This window comes from Phalangium opilio, unplaced genomic scaffold (genome assembly GCF_054372755.1).
Source record: "Phalangium opilio isolate 3A_F unplaced genomic scaffold, DU_Popi_V2 ptg000077l_1, whole genome shotgun sequence".
Lineage (NCBI taxonomy): Eukaryota > Metazoa > Arthropoda > Arachnida > Opiliones > Phalangiidae > Phalangium > Phalangium opilio.
This window is the reverse complement of record NW_028324185.1, coordinates 8805599-8825569: the sequence shown is the minus strand read 5'-3', so window position 1 is coordinate 8825569 and position 19971 is coordinate 8805599.

Genomic DNA, 19971 nt, shown 5'->3' with positions numbered 1-19971 from the left:
GAGTGATATAAATGATAACATAACATTGCTATTTATAGCAGTTACTAAAAAACAGTATTAAGATATTATTAACCGGTTAAAAAACTAACATCGCATTTCTTAGGGTACAGAGTTAATATAATCCGAGTAGATAAGAGTCGATTTCCCCAACACCCCTTCTCGACGATTATCGGATAATCCGGCTTTGGACATCAAGTGCTTTAGTTTTTCTTTTGTTAAAGACTTGGTTAACATGTCGGCGGCCATTTCCTTGGTTGGACAATAGTTGATATCGACGATGTTGTTTTCTCTCATATCCTTGAGGAAGTGGTATCGGACGTCAATGCGTTTCGTCCTAGCGCTGATCCGTTGGGAAAGACTCATCTTGATGCATCCTTGATTTGCCTCAAATAAGTAGGTTGGCGTGGTAGCCGGGAATCCAACATCTTCGAGAAGCTGTCGTAGCCAAATGACTTCTTGGGCGGCATGAGCTGCTGCGACGTATTCGGCTTCTGTCGATGAGAGCGCGACAGTTGATTGTTTCCGACATGACCATGCGATCGTTCCCTATCCGAATTGGAATAGGTATCCGCTCGTTGATTTCCGGTCTTGATGATCACCGGCCCAATCTGCATCGACGTAGCCGACAAGTTCTGGTGTTTCCTTCAAAGCTGGGAAATGAAGTCGGACATCTTTTGTTCCCTTGAGATAACGCACTACTCGTCTGACGGCCGTCCAATCTCTTTCTCTCGGCTTTGTGACTCTTCGGCATAGGTAGCTGATGCTAACTGCAATGTCTGGTCGTGAAACGGTAGCGATGTGTAGAAGTATTCCAATTGGTTCTCGATACCGGTTGTTGTTAGGTAGGATATCTTCGTCTCCAGACAATTTTGGATAAGAGGGATCCATAGGAGTTTTGGATATCTTCGCATCTTGCATGCCGAAGTCTTCGAGCATGAACGCTATTTTGGTTCCTTGATGGATTGTAAAGCTTCCGTCAATTCCTCGCTCAATCTGGATTCCTAGGTAATAAGAGGCGTTTCCTAGGTCCTTTAGCTCGAAGTGCTTATTTAGTTTCTCGTACAGATTGTTGATGGTGGCTTCATTCTCGTTCAACACCAACAGGTCATCTAAGTATAGTAGGACATACGTCCAGGTAACGTCTTGTTCCAATTTCGAGTAAAGTCCTGGATCGGCTTTGCTACGATTGAATCCTTCATGAAGTAGAATTTGATTGGCTTTGACGTTCCAGGCCCTTGCATATTGCTTCAATCCGTAAAAGCTGCGCTTGAGTCTGCAGACCTTCTCTTCATTTCGAGGTTGGATGAAACTCGGAGGCTGTTCCATATACAGGTCCTGGACTATGTCTCCATGCAGGAATGCGGTTTTGACGTAATAGTGTTTGACCGTTAAGTTCTTGGCTGCGGCGATACTGAGTAGAAGTCGTACGGTCTCGTACTTCACGACAGGTGCAAACGTGTCATCAAAAGCGACTAATCGAGCTTTATATTTGCCGAGTGTTCCATTTTGATTATGTTTGGCTTTGAAAACCCAACGACAACCAATGGCCTTCCGATTTGGTGGTAGGTCTGTTAACTCCCAGGTGCCTTTTTCATGCAAAGATGATATTTCTTCTTTAGCAGCATCTGTCCAGTTCTTCATTTCTCTCGGATTTAAGTCGGCGAGTTCCTCCCATGAGCTTGGTTCGCGAGGATATTGAACCGTTGCCTTGTACGTCAATATCTTTGGTGGAATGCCCTTATTATCCCTTTCCGATCGTCTTGGAAGAATAGGAACTGATGGTATTTCTTCAGATTCTGATTGTTCCTTTTTCGGATGTGACGTGATCAAGGAGTCAACTGAATTAGTCTCTTTTCCCCCTCTGGCTCTGATATGATGCTTTCTTCAAAGGTGTTGTCTCTTGTTCCTTCGTCGAAAGTGACAGAACGGCTGAAGTGAACTTTGGCAGTCTCAGGATTGAGAATACGATAGCCTTTCATTGCTAAGCCATATCCGACCAGGACTCCTTCAAAAGCTTTGTCTCCGAATATTACTCGTTTCTCCTTGGGAATGTACGAATAGGCTTTACTGCGGAATACAAGGATGTGTCCAATACGTGGTTTTGAACCACTCCAAAGCTCATAAGGTGTTACGTCAATGGCTCTTGTTGGCAGACGATTTTGAAGATAAGTGGCGGTCGTGACAGCTTCACCCCAGTAACGGTCCTCGAGTTGTGCGTCTAACAGCATGCATTGGGCCATTTCCGTCAAAGATCGATTCTTGCGTTCCGCAACTCCGTTCTGTTGACGGTACGGTCAACTGGTGTTCGATGCCAAGATCCTTGAGATAATCTTCAATTTCATGGCTGATATATTCTCCACCATTGTCTGATCGAAGAGCTTTCGGGTATCTTCCGAATTTGGTCCTTACGGATGCAATGAAATCCTTGAATGCAGTTAGAACGGAGTTCTTGGTCTTCATCAGATAGAGCTGTGTAAATCTTGAGTAGTCATCGATGAATGTTAGTATGTATCGATTACCGCCAGGTGTCACTGTCGGCATTGGCCCGCATACTTCCGTATGGATTAGTTCCATTGGCTCCTTGGTCTTCGATGTAGATGTTGGGAATGGTTTAACTGTCATCTTTCCCTTTAGAAAACATTCGCAAATAAGCTTCCGCTGACATTCGGATAGCTTGATACCATCGGCAAGATTCTTCGATGAAAGTGACTTCGCAGCATCTATATCCCGATGCCCTAGCCGTCTATGCCATAGGTGAATGCAATCGGCTGTATGCGAGTTGCTTGCAACTTTTGCTATTTGCTTGGTTTGAAGTCGATAAAGGAATCCATCCATCTTGGCGAAAGCTGCAACGTTTTGACCTTCCATGATTCTGCATTCGTCGCCTTCAAAGATAAGTGTGTCCTGTCTGTGTCAAACGGTGTACAGAAATTATGCTGCCTCCTAGTTTTGGAACATAAAGGATGTTCTTCACAGCTATGCTATGTACTTCTCCGTTAGGAGCGACGCAGTCAATCATGCCATCGCCAATCCCTTCCGCCATTATGATTGAGTCGTCGGCGAGATGAATTCTACAGGGCCGGTAGGCCCTTGTAGATATGACTTGATACTCTTTTGTAACGTTAAAGCAAAATTCACATGCTTTTACCAATTTTCCTATGGAGATTAACATGGGGTTTTTCATGATATTTAGCCACCTCTAACTGAAAAACTAGAGCGAAGTTACTTTTCGGAATACTCTTAATTTAACAATTAAGTATTCAGGGTGTGCCTTTTGCAAGTAGCATGAAAAACAATTGAGTCTAAGTATGTTAATTTTAGTTAATTACGGAAGTACGGCTCTTGAGTTAAACGTCAGGTTAACCTGTTAGCGCGCTGATACCCATTTCGTCAATTTTCAACCAGATTGAGAACAAGGGAGGGCCTAGCTTTGTGCCTGATAACAAGTTATGTTGACATTTTCAGTTTGCTTCATTCTGTGGAAGTTGAACCTATAGCGCGAGCAGCCTGCGTCCGCGAGTCGCGTGATCCAGGTACTTGTGGGTACTTGTAGGTACTTGTGGGTACTTGAAGGTGCTTGTGGGTACTTGTGGGTACTTGTAGGTGCTTGTGGGTGTTTGTAGGTACTTGTGGGTGCTTGTAGGTAATTTTGGGTACTTGTGGGTGCTTATAGGTACTTGTGGGTACTTGTAGGTACTTGTGGGTACTTGAAGGTGCTTGTGGGTACTTGTAGGTGCTTCTGGGTACTTGTAGGTGCTTGTGGGTGCTTGTAGGTACTTGTGGGTGCTTGTAGGTTCTTGTGGGTTCTTGTAGGTACTTGTAGGTACTTGTGGGTGCTTGTCGGTACTTGCCCCGGGTGCTTGCCCAGGGTATTTGTAGATGCTTGCCCCGGGTACTTGTGGGTGTTTGTAGGTACTTGTGGGTGCTTGTAGGTGCTTGTGGGTGTTTATAGGTACTTGTGGGTGCTTGTAGGTACTTGTGGGTGCTTGTAGGTACTTGTGGGTACTTGTAGGTACTTGTGGGTGTTTATAGGTACTTGTAGGTACTTGTGGGTGCTTGTAGGTACTTGTGGGTACTTGTGGGTGTTTATAGGTACTTGTGGGTGCTTGTAGGTACTTGTGTTTGCTTGTAGGTACTTGTGGGTACTTGTAGGTACTTGTGGGTCCTTGTAGGTACTTGTGGGTGCTTGTAGGTACTTGTGTGTACTTGTGGGTGCTTGTGGGTGCTTGTAGGTACTTGTGGGTGTTTATAGGTACTTGTGGGTGCTTGTAGGTACTTGTGGGTGCTTGTAGGTACTTGTGGGTACTTGTAGGTACTTGTGGGTGCTTGTAGGTACTTGTGGGTGCTTGTCGGTACTTGCCCCGGGTGCTTGCCCAGGGTATTTGTAGATGCTTGCCCCGGGTACTTGTGGGTGTTTGTAGGTACTTGTGGGTGCTTGTAGGTGCTTGTGGGTGTTTATAGGTACTTGTGGGTGCTTGTAGGTACTTGTGGGTGCTTGTAGGTACTTGTGGGTACTTGTAGGTACTTGTGGGTGTTTATAGGTACTTGTAGGTACTTGTGGGTGCTTGTAGGTACTTGTGGGTACTTGTGGGTGTTTATAGGTACTTGTGGGTGCTTGTAGGTACTTGTGTTTGCTTGTAGGTACTTGTGGGTACTTGTAGGTACTTGTGGGTGCTTGTAGGTACTTGTGGGTGCTTGTAGGTACTTGTGGGTACTTCGGTTATAATGCCGTTGATATCGTATTTAGAATAAATTGAAAACTCGGTTTAACAGTAACAACATTTTATTTCGCTGCGATACAGCGACCTCTCGATTCAAAGAATACAGAAAAGGTGTCGTTTCAACTGAGCCTGGGTTACTCTTTTTAATCCTTTGGCCACCCAGGCTTTACAAAAAAAAAGAAAAGTGATTTTCCATAGGGAAGCAGAGTTCCGCGACCTCTCGAACCTTCCGTAAACCTTTCCACCTTGTTATCATTGCCATCTAAATTCGATGGTTGACGAGATGGTAACTCACCTTTCTCTTTACAAATACAAAAATCCCTACCCCAAAACCCAAAACTTAAAAATGCTAAAGTTTTAACACTCCACGCCAAAATTGCGTTCAGCTATTTTTCTTTTAACTTTAGCAAGATCATTTTAATTCTGGCAAATATAATAACTGAATCGGTCGCTTAACGGTTTTTCCATTATCGATCTTAACAAAAAAAAGACCTTATTAGATCATCTCTACCTTTTACGACCTCAGTTATGATTCCAAAATTCCCCATGTGTTTTGGAAACTTATCCTCGTGGACCAAAACAACTTGCTCTACCTCAATACCATTTTTAGAGCTGTTTTCTAGAACGCACTACCCAGCAAACACATATCTCCTACGGATATCCCTCCAAGGTACCCATATCCCGAGAATATCCGATCCCTTGTGTATATTCCCGGGATGTATAATGTTGTACAAAGCAGGGAGATTTTTATAATACCATCCCTAGTACATTGACTGGATATAATATTTCTGTTACTCCCATTTGTATTTCCCAACTTTGACCGAAGTATGTTTGTTAGGGTTTATCTCTCGGAGATATGTTTCAATGTGTTTACTGGATATCATTTAACTTCAGTTTTCATTTTTAGTACTTACGTTTCAAAACAAAATTTTTTACATTCAACTTCAGTTATTTTTTGTATTTAAATTCTAATATTAAAAATAAAAACAAATGTATAGATGGCGCACAAGACTTACTTTAAAATATAGTGGGCCGATTAAATTAATGATCAAATAATAAATTTTAATTTTATTTACTGAATAGATTTTTCGTCTTATTTTTTCAAAATAGTCTATTTTATGTCACACAAAATAACCATGCAACAATAAAACACATTTCATTATTTACATAGCCATGAAAATGAGAAAAATAAAATACCTTTAGCTCATTCATCTCATTATTGACATTTTCAATTATTTTTTGAAGATTCTCCTTATATCTTCTTTTTCTTTCTCTTAAATTATGATCTGGTTCATCTAATATTTTAATTTTCGTTACAGAAAATTCTAATTTTTTTCTCCATTCATTAAGATAATTAATTTTTTTAGTATATATTTTTTCTTCTTCTGTGATATATGATAGATTTTCATAGCCTTTTACCTAACTTATATTAAAGAGATAATCCACAAGGAAGAGATTGACCAAATAAAATAACGAACTGTTTATTAAACAAGTGAGAGAGTGAGTGATATAAATGATAACATAACATTGCTATTTATAGCAGTTACTAAAAAACAGTATTAAGATATTATTAACCGGTTAAAAAACTAACATCGCATTTCTTAGGGTACAGAGTTAATATAATCCGAGTAGATAAGAGTCGATTTCCCCAACACCCCTTCTCGACGATTATCGGATAATCCGGCTTTGGACATCAAGTGCTTTAGTTTTTCTTTTGTTAAAGACTTGGTTAACATGTCGGCGGCCATTTCCTTGGTTGGACAATAGTTGATATCGACGATGTTGTTTTCTCTCATATCCTTGAGGAAGTGGTATCGGACGTCAATGCGTTTCGTCCTAGCGCTGATCCGTTGGGAAAGACTCATCTTGATGCATCCTTGATTTGCCTCAAATAAGTAGGTTGGCGTGGTAGCCGGGAATCCAACATCTTCGAGAAGCTGTCGTAGCCAAATGACTTCTTGGGCGGCATGAGCTGCTGCGACGTATTCGGCTTCTGTCGATGAGAGCGCGACAGTTGATTGTTTCCGACATGACCATGCGATCGTTCCCTATCCGAATTGGAATAGGTATCCGCTCGTTGATTTCCGGTCTTGATGATCACCGGCCCAATCTGCATCGACGTAGCCGACAAGTTCTGGTGTTTCCTTCAAAGCTGGGAAATGAAGTCGGACATCTTTTGTTCCCTTGAGATAACGCACTACTCGTCTGACGGCCGTCCAATCTCTTTCTCTCGGCTTTGTGACTCTTCGGCATAGGTAGCTGATGCTAACTGCAATGTCTGGTCGTGAAACGGTAGCGATGTGTAGAAGTATTCCAATTGGTTCTCGATACCGGTTGTTGTTAGGTAGGATATCTTCGTCTCCAGACAATTTTGGATAAGAGGGATCCATAGGAGTTTTGGATATCTTCGCATCTTGCATGCCGAAGTCTTCGAGCATGAACGCTATTTTGGTTCCTTGATGGATTGTAAAGCTTCCGTCAATTCCTCGCTCAATCTGGATTCCGAGGTAATAAGAGGCGTTTCCTAGGTCCTTTAGCTCGAAGTGCTTATTTAGTTTCTCGTACAGATTGTTGATGGTGGCTTCATTCTCGTTCAACACCAACAGGTCATCTAAGTATAGTAGGACATACGTCCAGGTAACGTCTTGTTCCAATTTCGAGTAAAGTCCTGGATCGGCTTTGCTACGATTGAATCCTTCATGAAGTAGAATTTGATTGGCTTTGACGTTCCAGGCCCTTGCATATTGCTTCAATCCGTAAAAGCTGCGCTTGAGTCTGCAGACCTTCTCTTCATTTCGAGGTTGGATGAAACTCGGAGGCTGTTCCATATACAGGTCCTGGACTATGTCTCCATGCAGGAATGCGGTTTTGACGTAATAGTGTTTGACCGTTAAGTTCTTGGCTGCGGCGATACTGAGTAGAAGTCGTACGGTCTCGTACTTCACGACAGGTGCAAACGTGTCGTCAAAAGCGACTAATCGAGCTTTATATTTGCCGAGTGTTCCATTTTGATTATGTTTGGCTTTGAAAACCCAACGACAACCAATGGCCTTCCGATTTGGTGGTAGGTCTGTTAACTCCCAGGTGCCTTTTTCATGCAAAGATGATATTTCTTCTTTAGCAGCATCTGTCCAGTTCTTCATTTCTCTCGGATTTAAGTCGGCGAGTTCCTCCCATGAGCTTGGTTCGCGAGGATATTGAACCGTTGCCTTGTACGTCAATATCTTTGGTGGAATGCCCTTATTATCCCTTTCCGATCGTCTTGGAAGAATAGGAACTGATGGTATTTCTTCAGATTCTGATTGTTCCTTTTTCGGATGTGACGTGATCAAGGAGTCAACTGAATTAGTCTCTTTTCCCCCTCTGGCTCTGATATGATGCTTTCTTCAAAGGTGTTGTCTCTTGTTCCTTCGTCGAAAGTGACAGAACGGCTGAAGTGAACTTTGGCAGTCTCAGGATTGAGAATACGATAGCCTTTCATTGCTAAGCCATATCCGACCAGGACTCCTTCAAAAGCTTTGTCTCCGAATATTACTCGTTTCTCCTTGGGAATGTACGAATAGGCTTTACTGCGGAATACAAGGATGTGTCCAATACGTGGTTTTGAACCACTCCAAAGCTCATAAGGTGTTACGTCAATGGCTCTTGTTGGCAGACGATTTTGAAGATAAGTGGCGGTCGTGACAGCTTCACCCCAGTAACGGTCCTCGAGTTGTGCGTCTAACAGCATGCATTGGGCCATTTCCGTCAAAGATCGATTCTTGCGTTCCGCAACTCCGTTCTGTTGACGGTACGGTCAACTGGTGTTCGATGCCAAGATCCTTGAGATAATCTTCAATTTCATGGCTGATATATTCTCCACCATTGTCTGATCGAAGAGCTTTCGGGTATCTTCCGAATTTGGTCCTTACGGATGCAATGAAATCCTTGAATGCAGTTAGAACGGAGTTCTTGGTCTTCATCAGATAGAGCTGTGTAAATCTTGAGTAGTCATCGATGAATGTTAGTATGTATCGATTACCGCCAGGTGTCACTGTCGGCATTGGCCCGCATACTTCCGTATGGATTAGTTCCATTGGCTCCTTGGTCTTCGATGTAGATGTTGGGAATGGTTTAACTGTCATCTTTCCCTTTAGAAAACATTCGCAAATAAGCTTCCGCTGACATTCGGATAGCTTGATACCATCGGCAAGATTCTTCGATGAAAGTGACTTCGCAGCATCTATATCCCGATGCCCTAGCCGTCTATGCCATAGGTGAATGCAATCGGCTGTATGCGAGTTGCTTGCAACTTTTGCTATTTGCTTGGTTTGAAGTCGATAAAGGAATCCATCCATCTTGGCGAAAGCTGCAACGTTTTGACCTTCCATGATTCTGCATTCGTCGCCTTCAAAGATAAGTGTGTCCTGTCTGTGTCAAACGGTGTACAGAAATTATGCTGCCTCCTAGTTTTGGAACATAAAGGATGTTCTTCACAGCTATGCTATGTACTTCTCCGTTAGGAGCGACGCAGTCAATCATGCCATCGCCAATCCCTTCCGCCATTATGATTGAGTCGTCGGCGAGATGAATTCTACAGGGCCGGTAGGCCCTTGTAGATATGACTTGATACTCTTTTGTAACGTTAAAGCAAAATTCACATGCTTTTACCAATTTTCCTATGGAGATTAACATGGGGTTTTTCATGATATTTAGCCACCTCTAACTGAAAAACTAGAGCGAAGTTACTTTTCGGAATACTCTTAATTTAACAATTAAGTATTCAGGGTGTGCCTTTTGCAAGTAGCATGAAAAACAATTGAGTCTAAGTATGTTAATTTTAGTTAATTACGGAAGTACGGCTCTTGAGTTAAACGTCAGGTTAACCTGTTAGCGCGCTGATACCCATTTCGTCAATTTTCAACCAGATTGAGAACAAGGGAGGGCCTAGCTTTGTGCCTGATAACAAGTTATGTTGACATTTTCAGTTTGCTTCATTCTGTGGAAGTTGAACCTATAGCGCGAGCAGCCTGCGTCCGCGAGTCGCGTGATCCAGGTACTTGTGGGTACTTGTAGGTACTTGTGGGTACTTGAAGGTGCTTGTGGGTACTTGTGGGTACTTGTAGGTGCTTGTGGGTGTTTGTAGGTACTTGTGGGTGCTTGTAGGTAATTTTGGGTACTTGTGGGTGCTTATAGGTACTTGTGGGTACTTGTAGGTACTTGTGGGTACTTGAAGGTGCTTGTGGGTACTTGTAGGTGCTTCTGGGTACTTGTAGGTGCTTGTGGGTGCTTGTAGGTACTTGTGGGTGCTTGTAGGTTCTTGTGGGTTCTTGTAGGTACTTGTAGGTACTTGTGGGTGCTTGTCGGTACTTGCCCCGGGTGCTTGCCCAGGGTATTTGTAGATGCTTGCCCCGGGTACTTGTGGGTGTTTGTAGGTACTTGTGGGTGCTTGTAGGTGCTTGTGGGTGTTTATAGGTACTTGTGGGTGCTTGTAGGTACTTGTGGGTGCTTGTAGGTACTTGTGGGTACTTGTAGGTACTTGTGGGTGTTTATAGGTACTTGTAGGTACTTGTGGGTGCTTGTAGGTACTTGTGGGTACTTGTGGGTGTTTATAGGTACTTGTGGGTGCTTGTAGGTACTTGTGTTTGCTTGTAGGTACTTGTGGGTACTTGTAGGTACTTGTGGGTCCTTGTAGGTACTTGTGGGTGCTTGTAGGTACTTGTGTGTACTTGTGGGTGCTTGTAGGTACTTGTGTGTACTTGTGGGTGCTTGTGGGTGCTTGTAGGTACTTGTGGGTACTTGTGGGTGTTTATAGGTACTTGTGGGTGCTTGTAGGTACTTGTGGGTGCTTGTAGGTACTTGTGGGTACTTGTAGGTACTTGTGGGTGCTTGTAGGTACTTGTGGGTGCTTGTCGGTACTTGCCCCGGGTGCTTGCCCAGGGTATTTGTAGATGCTTGCCCCGGGTACTTGTGGGTGTTTGTAGGTACTTGTGGGTGCTTGTAGGTGCTTGTGGGTGTTTATAGGTACTTGTGGGTGCTTGTAGGTACTTGTGGGTGCATGTAGGTACTTGTGGGTACTTGTAGGTACTTGTGGGTGTTTATAGGTACTTGTAGGTACTTGTGGGTGCTTGTAGGTACTTGTGGGTACTTGTGGGTGTTTATAGGTACTTGTGGGTGCTTGTAGGTACTTGTGTTTGCTTGTAGGTACTTGTGGGTACTTGTAGGTACTTGTGGGTGCTTGTAGGTACTTGTGGGTGCTTGTAGGTACTTGTGGGTACTTGTGGGTGTTTATAGGTACTTGTGGGTGCTTGTAGGTACTTGTGGGTGCTTGTAGGTACTTGTGGGTACTTGTAGGTACTTGTGGGTGCTTGTAGGTACTTGTGGGTGCTTGTAGGTACTTGTGTGTACTTGTGGGTGCTTGTGGGTGCTTGTAGGTACTTGTGGGTACTTGTGGGTGCTTGTAGGTACTTGTGGGTACTTGTGGGAACTTGTGAGTGCTTGTGGGTACTCGTGAGTGCTTGTGGGTACTCGTGAGTGCTTGTGGGTACTTGTGAGTGCTTGTGGGTACTTGTGGGTGCTTGTAGGTACTTGTGGGTACTTGTTGGTGCTTGTAGGTACTTGTGGGTACTTGTAGATACTTGTGGGTGCTTGTAGGTACTTGTGGGTGCTTGTGGGTGCTTGTGGGTGCTTGTAGGTACTTGTGGGTGCTTGTAGGTACTTGTGGGTACTTGTGGGAACTTGTGAGTGCTTATGGGTACTCGTGAGTGCTTGTGGGTACTCGTGAGTGCTTGTGGGTACTTGTGGGTGCTTGTAGGTACTTGTAAGTGCTTGTAGGTGCTTGTGGGTGCTTGTAGGTACTTGTGGGTGCTTGTAGGTACTTGTGGGTGCTTGTCGGTACTTGCCCCGGGTGCTTGCCCCGGGTACTTGTGGGTGTTTGTAGGTACTTGAGGGTGCTTGCCCCGGGTACTTGTGGGTGTTTGTAGGTACTTGAGGGTGCTTGTAGGTACTTGTGGGTGCTTGTAGGTACTTGTGGGTGCTTGTAGGTACTTGTTGGTGCTTGTAGGTACTTGTGGGTGCTTGTCGGTGTTTGTAGGTACTTGTGGGTGCTTGTGGGTGCCTTTAGGTACTTGTGGGTGCTTGTCGGTGTTTGTAGGTACTTGTGGGTGCTTGTAGGTACTTGTGGGTGCTTGTAGGTACTTTTGGGTACTTGTGGGTACTTGTGGGTGCTTGTAGGTACTTGTGCGTGCTTGTAGGTACTTGTAAGGGCTTGTAGGTACTTGTGGGTCCTTGTAGGTACTTGTGGGTGCTTTTCGGTGCTTGCCCCGGGTACTATTGGGTGTTTGTAGGTACTTGAGGGTGCTTGTAGGTACTTGTGGGTGCTTGTAGGTGCTTGTCGGTGTTTGTAGTTACTTGTGGGTGCTCTTAGGTACTTGTGGGTACTAGTGGGTGCTTGCCCCGGGTACTTGCGGGTGTTTGTAGGTACTTGTGGGTGCTTGTAGGTAGTTGTGGGTGCTTGTAGGTGCTTATCGGTGTTTGTAGGTACTTGTGGGTGCTTGTAGGTGCTTGTCGGTGTTTGTAACTACTTGTGGGTGCTTGTTGGTACTTGTGAGTACTTGTAGGTACTTGTGAGTACTTGTAGGTACTTGTGGGTGCTTGTCGGTAGGCAGTGAGAGTTGACTAGCCTCTTGCCTGTAGTGAACTTTGGCACAGTCTGGCATTGACCCTTGGTGTGAGGGAGAATACCGCAATGGTGGCCTCGCCCCTGTGTGTTTTCCGAAATGGTCTTTATGCGTACTAAAATGATTACACGTAATACGTAACCGGTGTACAAGTAGCGCCAACAATGTAGAAATGACGTTTCAAATGAAGACTGAATTATGACCAAGAAATTCTAAAGCATGGAGAGGGAAATTGCTGTGCAATCTTTTCTTCATAGAGGCGATAATAGAAATGTACCACTTCGATTAACGAAATTAAATGTATAAATTCATGCAACACCCTTGTTTGGCATCCACTATTAAATATTTACATTTTCCTTTCGAATTATGTCAAAGTTCACCTGCTCTTTTTAGAAAGTCAGTAGAATATTTCAATTATTCAATATTGACCCCTCAACACTTACTCCCTTCAAAATAATTAATTTCATGATAAAATGTTTTCGGAAAATGTAATTGTTCTTGAAAAAGCGTAGATATGTAATTTTTTCAATTAATTTAGAGGGAATGGATCAGTAAAATCAGTTGATTGAATTTAATATTGATTAAGGATTAAATGGATAAAAATAACTAAAACAATTGCAATATCTGAACTTCAGTCAAATGATAAACCTCACACATATCGTTTGTTTTTTCGGCCTTGGTCTAAACCAAGACGTTTTTTTTATTCTACAGGGCCGGTAGGCCCTTGTAGATATGACTTGATACTCTTTTGTAACGTTAAAGCAAAATTCACATGCTTTTACCCATTTTCCTATGGAGATTAACATGGGGTTTTTCGTGATATTTAACCACCTCTAACTGAAAAACTAGAGCGAAGTTACTTTTCGGAATACTCTTAATTTAACAATTAAGTATTCAGGGTGTGCCTTTGCCAGTGTCATCAAAAAAATTAAGTCTAAGTATGTTAATTTTAGTTAATTGCGGAAGTACGGCTCTTAAGTTAAATATCAGGTTAACCTGTTAGCGCGCTGATACCCATTTCTTAAATTTTCCACCAGATTGAGAACAAGGGAGGGCCTAGCTTTGTGCCTGATAACAAGTTAAGTTGAACCATAGAGCATAGCCCACTCGATCCACGCTCCCGGACGCTGCGCTGCTCGTGTATAGCTATAGCGCGAGCAGCTTGCGTCGTGACGCGCGTGATCGAGCGGGCTATGCATAGAGCCTGTATCTTATGAAGATACAGCCTCCATGGTTGAACTTGTTTTTGAACAGTCGACGCGTTTTAGTATTTTACCGCCTTAAAATGTTTATTTCATTTTATAAATTTTCTGTAACACCCTTGCTAAGAAACACTTTGCTATTAGGTCGAAATTTTGTTGAAAAAAGCAATCCAGTTATAAAACTAAAGGTAATTGATTTCATTATATTATTTGATATTGGTTTTTGGAAGACCAAGGCTTAGATTTCCTACGTAGTTTTTCTCGACTCTCGTAGTCGTTAGACGGCGGGAACCCCCAGCTTCAGAGCCTCCAGTCCAGCGTCTAGTTTGGCTTAGGCTCTCATTTATTGAACTGAAGGTTCACAGTTTAGGTTAATGTTAAAAATAGTGATGCTTGTTGATCTTTAGGATAGCGAAGCGAAGGTATGTTTTAGAAAAAGAACTGTTACTTGAAGAACTTATCTTTAATTTATTTGAAAATATTTCAAAATTTCAGAAGCTCCGCAGCCGTTGCTATAACTGTTTTATAATGGTATTCAGGATAGTGTTGCTATGTGTGCGAGTGATAAAAAGTAAAGCCTTCCTAAAGAATAGAGATGCGCCGATACCTTTACTTGACTAAACTGATCTATTATTGGAATTGGTTTAAACTGGTATTGGCCCATCGCTACCGATATTTGGCTAAACCAATATATTGGTATTAGAATAAATTTAACTAACAGATTAAAGTTGAAACTACACTTATCTTTCACCCAGACTCCGTTTTCCTATTTAATACTTACAATTATTTAAATTATCATTAGAAAGCATTTTTCCCAATATTCAAAAGGCGCAAAATTTAAAAGTTTGCGGTAATGAATGTTCCGCTAGGATCAAACGATCTATTAAGCTTTGCGTTTAAGGAGAATTTCTTGTTCAACTTATGTAATAAACTAAATTAACTCTAGTAAGAGAGCTTAATAAATATAATTAACGTGAAATTAATCCAAAATAATAGTTTTTTGGTGACCTGTGACAACAATGATGGAAAAATTGTTATGAAATTTAAACACCCGCTAAAACATTTCCAAATCTCAAACCAGAATACTATTAAATTTAATATTTTATTGTAACTCATATTAAAGTAAATCAACACTAGATAAACCGTTAAATTAAACTTTATGAAGTATAGTTAGGGTAAAATTAACTTCGGATAAGGTGTAATATTATATCGGAACTTAATAAATGTAAACATCAATATTTTTTGAAGAAGGTTTTGATATTGTTTGGGTAGTAAATAAAAATAAAAGACTCCATTTTCCTATTTAATACTTACAATTATTTAAATTATCACTAGAAAGCATTTTTTCCCAATATTGAAAAGGCGCAAAATTTAAAATTTTCTGGTAGTGAATGTATTTCTTGTTCAACTTATGTAATGAACTAAATTAACTCTCGTAAGAGAGCTTAATAACTATAATTAACATGAAATTAATCCAAAATAATACTTTTTTTGTGAACCTTGACAAGAATGACGGAAAAATCGTCATGGAATTTAAACACCCGCTAAAACATTTCCAAATCTCATACCAGGATAGAATTTAAATTTAATATTTTATTGCAACTCTATTATAAAATAAATCAACACTAGATAAACCGTTAAATTAAACTTTATGAAGTATATTTAGGGTTAAGTTCACTTTATAAAAGGTGTAATATTATATCGGAACTAAATAAAGGTAAATATCAATATTTATGAAGTATAGTTAGGGTAAAAACTGGTATTGGCCCATCGGTTCCGATATTTGGCTAAACCAATATATTGGTTTTGGCTTACATTAAACTAACAGATTAAAGTTCTAACTACACTTACCTATCACCCAGACTCCATTTTCCTATTTAATACTTACAATTATTTAAATTATCATTAGAAAGCATTTTTTCCCAATATTGAAAAGGCGCAAAATTTAAACTTTGCGGTAATGAATGTTCCGCTAGGATCAAACGCTCTACTAAGCTTTGCATTTAAGGAGAATTTCTTGTTCAACTTACGTAATAAACTAAATTAACTCTAGTAAGAGAGCTATAATAGTTTTTTTGTGAACCTTGACAAGAACGACGGAAAAATCGTCATGGGATTTAAACACCCGCTAAAACATTTCCAAATCTCATACCAGGATACAATTTAAATTTAATATTTTATTGCAACTCTTACTATAAAGTAAATCAACACTAGATAAACCGTTAAATTAAACTTTATGAAGTATAGTTAGGGTAAAATTAACTTTGGAAAAGGTGTAATATTATATAGAAACTAAATAAAGGTAAATATCAATATTTTTTGAAGAAGGTTTTGATATTGTTTGGGTAGTAAATGAAGATAAAAATCATCATTCGCTCTTCTGATTATGGAAGCCTCTAGTGTTTCAGATTATTTTGATATTGTATTTATTACAAACTTTTCATTTCCTCTATGACCTGAGATTGTGACAAAGCAGTAGGGGTTTTTGTATTCTTTCCTAGGATGAGCCAATAAAGGCTGGGAGATTTTGTCTCGAGAGAGAGAGAGGGGATTTTGACCGGGCCAGGCTCCTTGTCTTGGGGGTACTTAGTTCAAATATACCCTGGCTTATTTCCTGTGAAAACCTGTTGCACAGGAACTCCATTTGCTTCTTAAAAAACCTGCATTGGCTAAGTGTAATGTTATCCAAGAAAAAAAATCCCTCCTTCCGTATCAAACACTAATAGTGTTCTCCATGTTTCTAAGACCAAACGATACTCAGCAATCCTTAAGAGTCTTCAGAATATGATTAAACTTCGAGTTTAAACTTCAATACCAATAGTGTCACACGGTATCATCAACTCAGATTGTCTGTCACCGGTCAGGACTCAGGTATATTCACTTCTGGCAACAATACCCAAAGAGATTCATTCCGTTGGAACCCTACATCCCTTGTGATGATAACATCTCTACCAGCCAATGTAACATAATCTAGGAAACCTTTACCTTTGGTGATAGGTTTTTAGCTTTGCATACTTATTGCTTACTATTTACAAGCTGAGAAGCGCCCGCTTCTGTTGGTCTTGGTGATATGGTTTTGTTGAAACTTGTTGAGAAATGACAATTTCCCTTATACGAAAATACTGACACCAAATAAATATCCTTTTAAGTTATGTTCACGAATAACGTTCATTTGTAATTCATTATATGAAATCATACGGTAAAATCGACTTCAAACATTTACACTATAATCTATTATCCAGCAGAAATCTTATTTTTCTTTCTTCTTCTTTTATGAAAGATATGTTTATCACTTTTCCCGTGAGAAGTCGCTTGAAAACGGACAAAGTTGTTATACCGCCACTTTTAAAACCATTACGTGCATTTTTTAAATTCTAATTCAAGATTTAAATTCTAATTCAAGAAAAGCAATAAAAATATATCGGTTCCCTATTTTTTCCCTTAAATGTTGCCAAACTGAATCTTTTATTAGTGAAAAAACAATATCTTCAGCATCTAACGGGGTCTCGCGGTTTATTTGACTACGTTCAGCTAAACCTACCAACAAAAGTGGTTAAATGGCAGGTCGGCCGTACCATAAAGAGAATAATGATGCCGAGTTAAACCGGTGCGTTCGTGATGATTGCTGAACGCAGTCATTTCTCTTTTTGGACGCGAAAAACAAGTAAGTGGTTTTAATACGGAGCTTCTAATTTTATTTCCTTCCGATTTTAAATTCAAAATTTAGTAACAAATTATATAATTTTATGCAGAGAATATGTTATTTCTCTATTACGCGACACATAGTTTATATCTTACAATAAATAGTTTAAATCTTTTAAAACGTTTTCTTAACCATATAGATATTAAGCCTTGGCTAATGAGCGGTGCTTACTTTGTCCGTTTCAATTGCGCGAATGCAGCTATCTGAAGAGAGCATGAATCATGCCGCGACATGCCCTCGTCGGGTGAAGTGTAAAAACCTTGTGTTGCCAACCAAAGATATTTTCATAAACTGTGGTTAGTGTTTGACACGAAAAAAATTCAATGTAATTTGGCGCCAACATCAATTTATGAAAAAAAAAATTTTTTGTTTAGCACACCACGTTTTTAAAGCTCGTTTGATGGGGGTATTAATGTTATAACAAACCAAAGTTTCTTTCATAAACCGTGATTGTCTCACACGAAGATTCAATGTAATTTGTCACTAACCACAATTTATGAAAGAAACTAAAACTTTGGTTTGTTATACCACGTTTTTACACTTCGTCTGAAGCGGGTATTAGAAACCTCGTACAATAAACCAGATTGTTTCATAAACCGTACTAATTGTTTTCCATGAAAAAGATTCAATGTTATATGGCACTAACTATAGAGCTATTTCAGTGGGGGAAAAATTTCGTCTGCTACGAAAATTGGGCCTGCCTTTGAGTGTAGGGCGGCCATTTTATGAGGGTTTTCTCTATGGGCAAATAGCATTGGTGACGTAGCCATTACCCCCTCTGAAATAGCTCTATATATCATTTTATGAAACAAACTTTGGTTTATTCTACCGGGTTTCTAATCCTCGTCTGAATAATAAATCGTACTTGGTTTCAAAAACTGTTCTTACACTTCACACTAAAATTATGACTAGTAATTTGGCGCAAAAACCTAGGCTCCTTCCACACCAGAGTTCCCACTAAATCCCATTTCAAAATTCTTTATTTCCAAATTTAGTTTCAATATGGAGAGATATTTTACGGTGACCGGTGCAAATTCAGCCGTCAACGTCAATTTTAACCAGGGCGGGGCCCCTTACACTGAAACGGCCCGTGGGCGTTGGCCCAGAAGAGGGCGTGGGCCCAGCACAGGGCGTGAGCCCACCAGAGGGCGTGGGCGTGAGCCCAGCACAGGGCGTGGGTGTGAGCCCACCAGAGGGCGTGGGCGTGAGCCCAGCAGAGGGCGTGGGCCCACCAGAGGGCGAGGGCCCGGAAGGGTTGAGTCGGGCGCGGGGGGCGCTCAAAATTGTGGCCGTAGTGGCGGCAGCGGCAGAAGACGCCGCTGCAATCACTGCCAACGCTACGGCCACTTAGCTCGAGATTGCTGGGGCCGGCATGGTATAGTACTTGATTCATTGCTAAACGATATAAATTTTCAAATGCCCGTATTCTAAAATTTTATTATTAATAAAACAGGCCCACGAAGCCAAAAAGCGCGCCCGCAATTGCGGCGGAGGGGGCGGAGGGGTCCCAGATACCCCCACCGATGCAGGCCGAGGGGGAGGGGATGGAGCTGGAGGGGTCCCAGATAACCCCGCCGATGCAGGCCGAGGGGGATGAGATGGAGCTGGAGGGAGGCGAGGGCTCCCAGATGCCCCCACCAATGGACTCCGAGGGGGCGGAAGGGTCCCAGGTGGGGACGGAGAGTGAGGGTGCGGTGGGGTCAGAGGTGGCGCCCCTCCTTGAGGTGGTGGCCGCTCCTCAAGGCCGACAGCGGGACGCCGCTGAAGATGAAAAAATCATCCGGCAATTGGAGGTGGAGCTTGATTGGTAACGTGTTTGATAATTTTGCTTTAGACTATACCAATATTTAATAATATATATTAATTTTTTTACTGCAGTGTGACAATCAACAAAGAATAATTTTTTTATTATTCATTCTTTTTAAAATTGTGATAATTTTCTTTAAATATCTTTTTTTTTTGTTATTAGAAGTCATGTAACAAACGTTTTTTTTTTCATTTAAAATATTTTTTATTATTTATTTATTTTTGTTTTAAATTATTTTATTTGTTTATTGTCAATAAAAGAACTATTGCAAAACATAGAAATAATTAATTTATGGGTGAGGCTATTGCCACACAATGTCTGTCAATAGTCACCGTCCTATTTATTTACGTCATAGTTTTATTTACATGATAATTTATATTTCTATGTATCCTTGACTCAAAACGGGTAGTAGTGAAATTTTTTACTTCAAACTATGGATCTTGAAAGAACTTCAGTGCGAATAAACCGATAATACAGTGTTTAAGTACGAATATGCTATCAACTGTTTGTTTGTACAATGAGAGCGTCACATGAAACATACTATACGGAGCAAAATATTGACCGAAGATGGTTAATAAAATAATGCCGTTTTAAATCTCCCACCATGGAACGACCTGCCATAGAGTATAAACACAAGCTTGGAGAAGATCGGTACCAACTTGACCAGCTGAAATTTTCCATCGAGTAAGGAAGGAGGATGATGGGCCTGGACTACTGGAGGGGAAAAGGTGCACAGGTGGTTGCGTAATCGAGTTGGCTATGGCTAAGTAGGCCCCAGCGAGTGTCGCGACTGCGACTGCTACAAATAAATTTTTTCACTCTCAATGTTTTGGTCTACATTTGAGCTGAACTGAACTGGATGTGATCACGGCACGCGTGC